The sequence below is a fragment of the Mustelus asterias genome, unplaced genomic scaffold (assembly GCF_964213995.1).
Source record: "Mustelus asterias unplaced genomic scaffold, sMusAst1.hap1.1 HAP1_SCAFFOLD_107, whole genome shotgun sequence".
Lineage (NCBI taxonomy): Eukaryota > Metazoa > Chordata > Chondrichthyes > Carcharhiniformes > Triakidae > Mustelus > Mustelus asterias.
This window is the reverse complement of record NW_027590151.1, coordinates 474,461-486,408: the sequence shown is the minus strand read 5'-3', so window position 1 is coordinate 486,408 and position 11,948 is coordinate 474,461. Positions and strand designations below refer to the sequence as shown.

At 42.6% G+C, this 11,948-nt stretch overlaps 3 non-coding genes across 3 annotated transcripts; 2 read left to right on the top strand and 1 right to left on the bottom strand.

Annotated features, from left to right (window-relative positions):
* Positions 1-2,314: 2,314 nt before the first annotated feature.
* trnat-ugu (transfer RNA threonine (anticodon UGU)) lies at positions 2,315-2,387 on the bottom strand. Its single transcript has one exon. It is a non-coding gene; the product is annotated as a tRNA-Thr (tRNA).
* A 3,043-nt stretch (positions 2,388-5,430) lies between these two features.
* trnak-cuu (transfer RNA lysine (anticodon CUU)) lies at positions 5,431-5,503 on the top strand. Its single transcript has one exon. It is a non-coding gene; the product is annotated as a tRNA-Lys (tRNA).
* Positions 5,504-8,316: 2,813 nt separating this feature from the next.
* Positions 8,317-8,388, top strand: trnac-gca (transfer RNA cysteine (anticodon GCA)). The gene has a single exon. It is a non-coding gene; the product is annotated as a tRNA-Cys (tRNA).
* The last annotated feature ends 3,560 nt before the right edge of the window (positions 8,389-11,948 follow it).

Here is an 11,948-nt window from a genome sequence, read left to right as displayed (position 1 = left end):
GGCTCCTTGTCGTGTTGGTGCTTCAGTGAGCATGTAGACCAGACGAATTCCATCCTGCAAAGAGAGAGATGAGAGCCAGCTTGTATCTGCCAGTTTCAAGTTGAGTTTGTAAACATATAAAATAATGTTTATAAACATATAAAAGAATTGTTAAAAAAAATGCTAGAGGGAAAGAAAACAGTCCTTGAATTGCTGTTTTAGAGTTATGTGCTCAAATGTAGAGTACATACAGACTCCAGGTTGCAACATTTGTTTGAAAGGGACCAAACATCAGGTTTGACTTAGTAACAGGCCCCACAAGTTTTTGCATTTTGTTAAGATTTGAGTTAAAGAAGACATTCAGCTCAGCCTATAAGTTTAAAGTGAACACTCAGCTGAAGGGAACCTATCAGCTTTGATTTTTTTGTTGTTGTCAGCATCAAACCAATCGTGGTGCAAGAAAATTGCGAGGTCATGGCAGGTAAAAAGGGCCAGAGGAGCAGCCATCTCCAGATAATATCTTGGGTGAACATATCTAGATGCCAGAGCAGCCCGTTAAAAAAAAACATTTGTCTATGGAGCAGTTCTCCATCCCTGCCAATTTAAAAATCGCTTAAGAAAACTATCTAACAGAAGGATACGGGGTTAGAAAGACCTTACAGACAGCGCACAACTCCTGAAGAACTCCTAAATCTGAGAATCCCATCAAGCCTGGTTGTATAATTTATTTGAGAGTGACGAAAATTCCGTTATCGCTGTTTTGGTAATGAATGTTCCTCGTATTATTTGAACAGCATTTCAGTCGAACCGTACCTTAATTAACATGTTAATTGTTTACTTAAAGTTCTTGGTTATTTCAATGAAATAGCTTGTTAATTATTCACTCAAAGTGATTGACAGGCATTTGTCTTATTAATAAGACTCGGAACGTTAAGCAAAAGGAGTTAGCAGCGTCACAAACAGTTTTTCCAGATTACGATGTGAGATAAAGGGGATTAACCTCTGTGTCATGACAGTATGGTAATTTACTGAATAACAGCAAGACTGGCAAAGTTTGGACAATATTTCACTGTTACAGAAGGGCACAAAGTAAATCTATGTCGGGAACATAAGCAGAAACAGGAATAGCGGGAGTCCATTTGGCTCGGGGGGCTCTCAAACATCCACACTTTCAATTGGCAGGTAAGTTTCCTGAACAAGTTTACTACAGAAATAACACAGGAGTTTAAATTCAGGGCTTTCGCTGCCTGGATTTAAATTAAATTCCCTGCCTCGATATTGTGCTAATTGTTGTAACTCACACTCAGTTACTGCTTTAAGAAAATTCATAATTAGACTCGGAACCTTAACTCTCTGCTTCACATTTGCTGCAAGACCTGCTGAGAAATTCCAGCACTTTCTGTTTTTATTTTAGCATGAATTACTAGCTTGATCATACAGATGAACAAAATAGGAGCAGGAGTAAACCACTCGGTCCATCGAGCCTGTTCCGACATTCAATACCGTTATGGCAGATCTTGGAGTGCAATTCAGTTTTCCACCAGCTCCCCATGTCCCTGAATTCCCCGAGAGACCAGAAACCTGTCTATCCCAAACTTGAATGTATTTGATGATGGAGCTTCCATAACTGTCTGGCACAGTTCCAAAGATTCACAACCATTTCAATAAAGTAATTGCTCCTTATCTTAGGCCGAAATGCTCAGCCCATTTTCCTGAGACTGTACTGCCGTGGGTTAGATTTCCCGACGAGCAGAAGAAATTTCTTAGCCTCCACCCTATCAAACCCAATCAGACTTGTGTAGGTTTAATGAAATCGCCTCTCATTCTTCCAAACTCCAGAGACTTTCGGCCCAATTTACTCAGCCTCCCATCACACGACAAATCCCTCATCCCAGGGATCATCTGCTGAACCTTATCTGCACCGTTTCCAATGGAAACATATCCTTTATTAAATGTGAATATCATCTCTGTGCAGAATATTCAACATATGGTCTCAACAAAACTCTGTGCAACTGCAGCAACACCTCGTTATTCTTGGACTCCAGTCTGCCGTCAATAAAGACCAAAATCCAATTTTCCTTCCAATCATTACCTGCAACTACATGCTAGCTTTATGCATTCCTTGTACAAACGCATCTATTCTATTCTCAATATCGACACTTACCTTTTTCAGCTCTGCAAATATGTCTTGTTCTTATTATTTTTTTACGAAGAAGGAAATACCTATTTGTTTTCCAAAGTTACACCCGATCTGGACCTACGCTCATCAAATGTCTCTAATTCATTTCCCAGCCCCTTTCCCACAGCTTATTTCTATCAGCTGAATTTTACTTACAGGCTCTAGCGAGAATTGAACTCGCGACCCCTGGTTTACAAGAGCAGTGCTCTAACCACTGAGCTATGGAGCCAAATGCTGCGACGAACTTCTAGTAAGCGCAGTATTATCAGTGGATTGAGGACCAGGATGGGGTTTGAGGTCGGAGATTTTTGATGAATGTGGAAATGTCTGAGGTGGAGAGCAGGAAGTTAAAAGACACAACTTGAAAGTGAAATGATCTGATATGTGTATTGTGTATGTACTTGACATGTATGTTGTGTGTGTCATGTGTCTCTTCTTCAGTTTTTATTGTTAATGTTACATCTCTGACTTTTCCAGCTCTGTTACAAGTTCACCCAACTGGAAGATTAAGCTTGTTGCTCCCTTCACAGAAGCTATGAGGCGTGTTTTTATTAAATGAAGAAATGAACGAAAATTTATTCACTCCGTGACTGGGATTCGAAACCGCGTCACGCCGCCGACGCTGATCACTGGACCATCAGTGACGCTGATGTGAGAGATTTGCAATGGGTTGATCATCTCTGCACCCATTGCTTCATTTCCAATAACTTTCAATAAACAAATGTCACAATGAGGAATGACGGGAAGCGCTCATGACAGGATTTGAACCTCACCTGGAAAATCCCAATATCTTCCCTGGGCCGGGACTGCAGTCTCAATGTTGGCAATCCTGTGGTTTAAATCGGAAGATCGTCATTCAGCCTGTGCTCCCGTTTGTATTCTCTATCGGAGCAACTCCACTCCTCCCAGCTTTGACAGAGAGTCATCTGGACTCGAAATGTCAGCTCTCTTCGCTCCTTACAGATGCTGCCAGACCTGGTGAGATTTTCCAGCATTGTGTCTTTTGTTTCCGACTCCGAAGTCCACAATAATTTTCTCCATTCCTTCCGCACACGTTCCTTTACCTCAACAACTGTTTACATTGGTATGTCGCTCCTCTTTGTTCATGCCAAAAACGACACGGCACAACCTTACATCACCATCTCTATTGTCAGCGCTTTGCGGCCGATCACTGCCTTTCTGCTTCTGTATTTGTTCTTGACCCTGTTGCACATGTGACATTTCTAGCTGTGGTGTCGACATGCAAAACTCACTCGGCTGATATTAGTGGATTTGCTTTCGATCAGATAGTGAATCAGGTTATTTGTTAATAGTTTGCTGAGAGCGATAAATAATCGTTTCCTGAGCGGGAATTGAGACCAAACAACACTGGAGAATACTGAACATAACCCATTGGACACCCAGGGTCACGAGTGAACTGTGTTTTTCAAAATCACTTGACATATATCCCTTAATATGTCCAGTTTGGATGGAACATTCGTGACTCCTTCCGCTAATGACAACACCGATTGTGCTTGCTGGGAATTGAAAATGACAGTGAGGAGGAATAGTCCCACAAGATGCTGAAGTGATTGCGGTTTACAAAATTCTAAATAGGATTGAAAAGAGTAAACGTAGAGATTTTTTCTTCTTACTCGCAATCGAGAACAGCATGTCAAATGTATAGATTGAGAGATGGTATATTTCAAACTGAGATGAGGAGCAACTGCTTCTCACAGGTGGTCGTGAATTTGTGGAATGCATTGCCCCATAGCGCGGTTGAGTCTGAATCATTAAATGATTTCAAGAAAGAGACCGATATATTCCTGATAATAAAAGGGATGAGGGGATATTGGAACAGAGAGGGAGGTGGATTTGAGAACAGGGAGAGATCAGTCATGAACTGATTGCATGACGGTTCAGGCTCGAAGGGGTGAATTTGCCCACTTCTGCTCCTAATTCTATGTTCCTAAGTGTAACTTTCAATTTTCAAAACCCATCAACTCATCACTGTGGCTCCAATGGTATCTACGTACATTGCATCCACAGGTTCCCCTTCATCCACAACACAACGGAGTCCTGTAAGGGACTTAGGAATGGCCCCATTACTTTAAAATTCTTTGTTTCCCTCATTTAATCTCTCCTGATTTCCACCCGGCCAGAGGCCTCCCCTCTTGTTATGCTGCTGGATAACACTTGTTTAAAACCTCCTACATTTCTAACAATTCCCAGTTATTCCCAACGAAAGGTTATGGAGCTAAAATATGAGATTTGTTTTCCTGACTTTCTGAGTTTTTCCAGCATTTTCACCTTTCACTGCAGAAGTCTGAGCAGCTTTGAATGGTGAATAACTTCACCAGCAGCGGCTCGTTGGACGAGGGGTATGATTCGGGCCCAGGGTGTCAACATCCACAAACTTGCAAGCGATCTCGGGTTCACATGCCGGGCTAGAGCCCTCATTCTGCTGTTGTTTCGTATTGGACAAGTCATAGGTTTTATATATGTATTTTTAGTGCAAACGGTGGGATTGGTTTACGTGGGATTTGGTTTGAGAACCTGAACACACAGTGCAGGCAATCTATCAACACAACACTCACACAAGAAAATCATGACATTAAAAGGTTAATATGCTTATGGTCATTCACTTTATTTCTGTTCACCAGTTTAGAGGACCCCATGTTAGTTGGTTCAGACAGCTGGCTGTGTGTATATTGTTATTCATACGTGGATTGTGGATGTGTACCCCACTCGCTATTTCTGCTTTCATTGTCTCTATATATCTCCCGCAGACGCTGTCAGTCTCTCTGACTGATTTTATGACGTTGACCTCTTTTGCTCCTTGCTCTCTCCATTCTTTCGCTGTCTGTGTGTAACCGAGGTTCACTGGATTCATTTCTGCGTTTCTCCTGGGAGGAGAGATTCAGTGGGATGAGTATGTTTGCTCTGGAGTTTAGATTAATCAGAGGTGATCTTATTTAAAAGCATGAAACTGGGAAACAGTTTGACAGTGTAAATGTTGAGAGGCTGTTCCCCCCAACCCTGGCGAAATTATTAAGAACAAAAACACAGGGTGGATGACGTAAGAGGAGATTGGAATGTTTGGGAGAGGTGAAGCTTGGAATTGGAAGATGGGAATGATGCAATTGATGATTGAGAAGGATGGATAGGAACCTTGGGAATTATGTAGGTCGATTCATTGTAAACTTTGAAATCAGAACAAGCTGAGACACCAGATGAAAAAGCCATATTTGGCTCTATGCATTTTAGGTTATGGAAAGCAAGTTCGCCCATGTGCCCGGCCAGCTCAGTCGGTGGAGCATGCGACTCTTAATCTCGGGGTCGTGGGTTCGAGCCCCACGTTGGGCGTTGCTGTTTTAAAATTTGTCCCATTCCTGGGTGAATTCCCTTTCTCTGTTTCTCCAGAAGTGTCACCGCTCAAACTGAGTCTTTCTCGTTTCTACTTTGTTTATCTCACAGTTGCGGCTTTCTGACTGAAAACTGCCTCCGGTTCACTGGAAGGCGGTGTATTCAGCACTGAACTGAGCGAGAGGTTTTGTTCTCATTTATTATGAGATTTAAACACAGATCTGCGAGATTGTGTCAGTGGGAACAATAATCATCTCCATTGTAATTCAATCACTCCAGCCTTCCATCCGATCAAAAGACCGTTTGTTCTTTCCCCCTCTCCCTCTCTATTTTCCATGACTCTGTACTCGTTTGTAAACCGTTAAATCACTAATTTGTTCCAGTTAGGGTCAAAGGTCAGCAACCTGAATCATTCATTCTCTTTCCCTCTCCACAGAAGCTGCTGAAGCTGATGAGTGCTTCCAACATTTTCTGTTTTGAGGTGGGATTTGCAGCAATTACAATTCCTAGTTTTGGATCACAGTGGATCACTTTTCTCTGACTGAACCTTACCTGTTTAAATAGTTAAAGGGCTGAGGTTCTAAATAATAAGACACCAGAATATGTCACCCTGTTTGACATGAAATTAAACAAAATGAGAATTAATCATTTCATAAAATGCTGCTAATGCAATGTATATTTCATTGTCAATGCCAGCATTTGTTGTCCATCCCTATTTCCCACTGAACTGAGCATTTTGTTCGGCCATTTCAGAGGGCAGTAAAGAGTCAATCACATTGCCTTGCGTTTGCAGTCCAATGGATACCAGAAAGGGGAAGGATGGCAGATTTCCTTCTGCAAAAGATCCACATGAGTTTTCATGACAATCAGAAAATAAAGCTTCATTACTGAGACTAGCTTTCACTTCCGTTTCAGTTCTAGACTGTGGTGGGATCGTGACCTGTGAGCCTGAGCCATGGGATTCATACTCCACTGATTTTACCACTATGCCACCATCTTCCCAGAAGGGTGTAAGTGTAAATCCTTCACATGGAATCAAAACGCTTAATTTCACATTGAAAACAAAGATTTAAAGCAATGTAGTGTGGAAATCAATGTCAGATACTCAGGATACCGGGGAATTGATGAGATATCTATTACTTTCATTCAAAGACAGAAAAATGTGGTGAATCCTCAGCGTGAGTGATGAAGGAGCTGCGCTCCGAAAGCTCGTGATTCCAAATAAACCTGTTGCACTTTACCTTGATGTTGTGAGAATTCATAACGGGTACTGAAGGTCATTTCATTTACAATTCGCAATGGATGATTTTGATAAAATTAACAACTTTCAGCAAATCGCACCGCAATCACATTGGGGATGATGCAGTGTGTTACTCTCCTGGCCTCATTGCACAAGCTCCAGAGGATGATTGCTCAAGAACACAAACAGTTGAGCGATAAAGAGGTCGACGGCTTCATTGGTCAGTGATTACCCGAGGGTACGACACACACACAGACACGCACGCAAACGCACACGGACACACAGGCACACACAGACACGCACGCACGCATGCACGCACAGACAGACGCACGCACGCACACACTTGCTCAAGAATGCTCTCGCCATCTCAATTTCCATGTTGGTCCAGTCGTTAGAATTCACGGCTTTCACTGTTGCGGTCTGGGTGCGATTCCCGGTCAGGGAATGATGATTTATTGCTCTCGTGCAACACATGAATTAAGGAGAGGGGGCATTGCTTCCTGATCGAAAACGGGAGCGATACTTGTGGCAGATTGAATAGCAAAGAGGAAAAATCTGCACGATTCCACAATCCTGTCAACTACCCACAACAATCCATTTACATTAAGAAGTCTCACAATGCCAGGTCGACTTGGAGTCAGGAGCTTTCGGGGCGCTGGTAAAATAACGCAATTTTATTTCACTATCGGAGCAAATGAACCTGTTGCACTTTAACATGATGCTGTGAGACTTCTTATTGTGCCCACCCCAGTCCAACGCCGGTATCTCGACCTCATACTTACATTGCAATTGCTGGTAACTCCTGTCAGAATGAGTGAGCTACCTTCTACTGCATTAAGTTTCACTGTAGCTCACCACATTCAAAGAGCAATGTTTGTTATAAACCTTATTGTGGTAAATCTGTTGGAAAAACTTCAGCTTTTCACAGCTCCGCTTTCATCACACTGGAAGCTAGTGTGAAAATATGAACAATTTCAAAGCTGAACAACATGCACAAGACTGGAAGGAAATGCGACTGTGAATAATTGACACGGCATATTCCTGTACTCAGTATCTGGGAGAATCAGGAAGATGAAATCCTGGTGGTCCAGTGTTTAGGATTCGGCGCTTTCAGGGTCATAGATCGGCTTCGATATGCTAAGATTTAAAGTTCTTGATAATCCATTGAACAAACCTGAATTGTTTCCTGATCGAAAACAGCTCTATCAGAAGCAGTGGAGTTAGATCTATATTTGTGTCCGAATTGGAAATGTCACATGGGCAACTGTTCAAGAACAAACACAGATAGTGAAGGACAGTGATAGGCTGCAAAGCGCTGCCAATAGAGATGGGGATACAAGGTCAAATCTGTATGACAATGGGGTACATTTTATCGATTAGATTGACACAAACATCTCCTAGATCTGGATCCAAATCGCAGCCAAATCACAAGAAAACATCTCGCTAATTTAAACGCTAAGCTCTCCGACTTCACTCAGAAACCAGTTACGATGAGACAAAGCGGGATGCAATCTGACCGCTCGATCCCCCTCAATAAGACTACATTGAATCCCGAGCACCAACTGACAGCTGAGGGGGTATAGCTCAGTAGTAGAGCATTTGATTGCAGATCAAGAGGCCCTCGGTTCAAATCCGAGTGCCCCTTTCTTGTTTAATTGATACTTTTCTTTTCAATTGTAACTGTCTTTCATTGGCTGCAAAGCGCGTTGTGACGTCCAGCAACCGGGAAAGGCGCGACATGAATACAAGTCGATCTTTCTTGAATTATCTTTAATCCCAATCCTTTGGCTACTGACCCTCATCAGTGGAAACAGTTTGTCCCTATCTACTTCATCAAGTGGCCCTTTCCCATGTTAGCAGAAGCGGGTAACCACGAAATCGCAGCAATACTGTGGGGAGGGAAATAGTCAAGGGGCTTGCATAGTATTGCAGACGATGTGGTCATGTTGTAGTTCTAGACTATGTTTTACGAAAAGAGAATTAGGGTTGGATACATCCAGCACTCGCTGATACCCTGATATGGTGTGTCTTAGTCTCAGTGGCGGAATTTCTTCCTGCGTTCGACTCGTAAGCAAATGTTTGGTGGCTCACTACCATCCAGAGGCGGAGGTTGTCCTTATGTTTTTCCCACCAGCATTCATTGTCGCGCAGTTCCGGCTTGTGAACCTAGGCAACAATAAAAATATTTCTCAAATGTTGCCGCTCTACTGTTGTCAGGTGTTGTCAACATTACTTATTTAATGACTATTCATATCATACATATCACATGGTATAATATATATTCATTTCAAACATGCAATTAAAGTTCAGAATTAGAGTCTTGGCTGGATGTGTTTGTGTGTCAGTTCTCCGATGAGTTCTCATCTGAGACTGGGAAACAATCTCTCAGTATTCTGTCGGTTCAATAAGATTGCTTCTCAGTCTTCTAAACTCCAGGGAATTTCAGCCCAATATGCACAGCCCCTCATCCCAGGAGAACTCTCTCATCGCTGGAACCTACCAAGTGGACCGTCTCCAATGGAAGGATAGCCTTTTTTCCAAAGAAAAGCCTCGTGGATATCAAAAACGCTCCGAATATTTCACAGTTGCTCCTAACAAAACCCTGTATAAATGTAAATTGGCGTTTTTATTCTTATACAGCAATCTGCTGGCAATAAAGACCAAGATGCCATTTCCCTTCCTATTGTTTGCTGCGCCACCATGCTATCTTCCTGCGTTCCTTGTCCAAACACACCCAAATCTCTTTCAACACAAACGCTTATAACTAGGATAGACGATGGCCTGGTGATATTATCGCGAGACTATTAATCTAGAAACGCACCCAATTTTATGGGGCCCCGGTTTTGAATCCTGCCACGGCATGTTGTGGAATTTGTATTCAATAAAAACTATCTGGAATTAAGAATCTACTGATGACCATGAAACCATTGGTGATTGTCGGAAAAAGAAACATGGAGTTCGGTAATGTGCTTTAGGGAAGGAAATCTGCCGTCCCTTATCCGGCCTGGCCGACATTGACTCCAGAGCTGTAGCAACGTGGTTGACTCTCAACTATCCTAGGGCAACCAGGATGGGCAATAAATGCTGGCCAGCCAGCGACACCCATTTCTAATGAATTAAAAAATAACTAGGTCACCTTTTCAAACATTGTCTGCTCTTTCTCCGTTTATGAACAAGAGAATATCTTTCTGGGCAACATGGTGGCACTGCTGCCTCACAGCGTCAGGGACCCAGTTTCAATTCCCGGCATTGGTTACTGTCTGTGCAGAGTCGGCATGTCTTTCTCGTGTTGCGTGGGTATCCTGCGGTGCTCCATCTTACTCCCACAGTGTGAAAGATGTGCTGCTAGGTGCATTGGCCATGCTAAATTCGCTGTCAATTTACCCGAGAAGGTGCCGGTTCTGCCGACGAAGGAATTGTCACAGAAACTTCATTGCATTATTAATGTAAGCTTAATTGTGGCACTAATTAAAAAACTTTAAATTGTCCAACTTTATACCCAATATGCTCCAACCACTGAGTTATGGAGCCAATTCCTGCGCCCAGTGCGGAGTTAGTATATCATCATCAGTGGAGCAAAGAAGAGGTTGAATTTTCAGGTGGGCGATATTTGATGGATGTGGAAATATCCGAGGTGGAGAACAAGGAGTTAATCAATGCGATTTGAAAGAGGAAGAATTTGACATGTGTGTCAGTTGCTTTTGTGATAAATATCTGCCGTGTCATTCTTCTTCAGAGTTTACTGTTGTTGTTACATCTCTGATTTTTCCAGCTCTGATACAATTCATCCAGCTGACGATTAAACTTGTTTCTTCCTTAACATACACTGTGTGAGGCGTGTTTTCGTTTAATGAAGAGTTGAATAAGAAGTTTTCTAGTACTTGCCTGGGACTCCAACGCGGAACATGGCGCCGAAACCTGACCACGGGACGCCAGGAAAGCTAATATCAGAGATCTGAAATTCGTTGATAACCATCTCTGTCTCCACTGCTTCATTTCAGGTCACTTTCGCTACTGACATTGTCACACAGTCATTCTAACATCTTATAACCATCTGAAACAAATTATGTCTTCTTCCTTCATGTTCAAAGACTTTCGGCTCCAGAAACTAAGTACGTGCTGAGCAACGTGCCGTTTAGTTCACAATTTATCATCAATTCCGGGCTTTTGCGGTGGAAACATTGACTCTGAACCACTAGACCACCCAGGCTCCACTATCACTGGCTCAATGTTGCCTTATCCACCATTCCTGGTGTCATGTAATCCATCCGACCTTGTGCTCTATCACATAAATTCCTTTTGTTCCTTTTGCTGAGTGATTCCTGACTTTACAATCAGAAAATACTGGGAATACTCAGCAGGTCAATTCTTGTTTAGTGACAAACGCGCAAGTAATTCCAGTAGTCGAATCCCTCTGAAATTAAAAACATTTGGATTTTTTTTCTGTGAAGGCAAAATACTGCGGATGCTGGAACCTGAAACAAAAATAGAAAAATGCTGGAAAATTTCAGCAGGTCTGACAGCATCTGTAGAGAGAGAATAGAGCCAACGCTTCGAGTCCGGAGCTATGACGAAGGGTCATCCAGGCTTGAAACATTGGCTCTATTCTCTCTCCACTGATGCTGTCAGGTCTGTTTAGATATCCAACCTTTTCTCTTTATGATGAAAGTATTTCTGCCGGGATTAAACAGGGGACCTTTCGCGTGTAAGGCGAATGTGACAATCACAACACCACAGAAACATTGCGATGCAATGATTCAAGGAAACTGGTTCCAAAACCTGTCAATTGCCAACAATAATTTACATTTGAGTTGCATGGTATTCTGTGACAACAAAGGTAGTTCGTAAAGATAATTAACTAGACATATAGCGGTGATAAGATTCGATCACACGCTTCAACTAATATTACTGCCCTGTAAGTAGTCTCACAGCACCAGGTTTATTTGGTAGCACGAGCTTTCGGAGCACTGCCCCTTCATCAGGTGAGTCACGTGATGAAGGGGATGTGCTTGGACTTTAACCTGGTGTTGTGAGACTACTTAATGTGCTTATCCCAGTCCAACGCTGGCAACTCCACATCATTACTGCCCTGAACTCATCAATGGAGTACAATTGGCTCACATGACCCATTGAGCCTCCTTCACGACTTAATCAAGGCAGACCCACAGCCTCAATCGCAATTTCCCAGCTTATCCCGATAGCCCT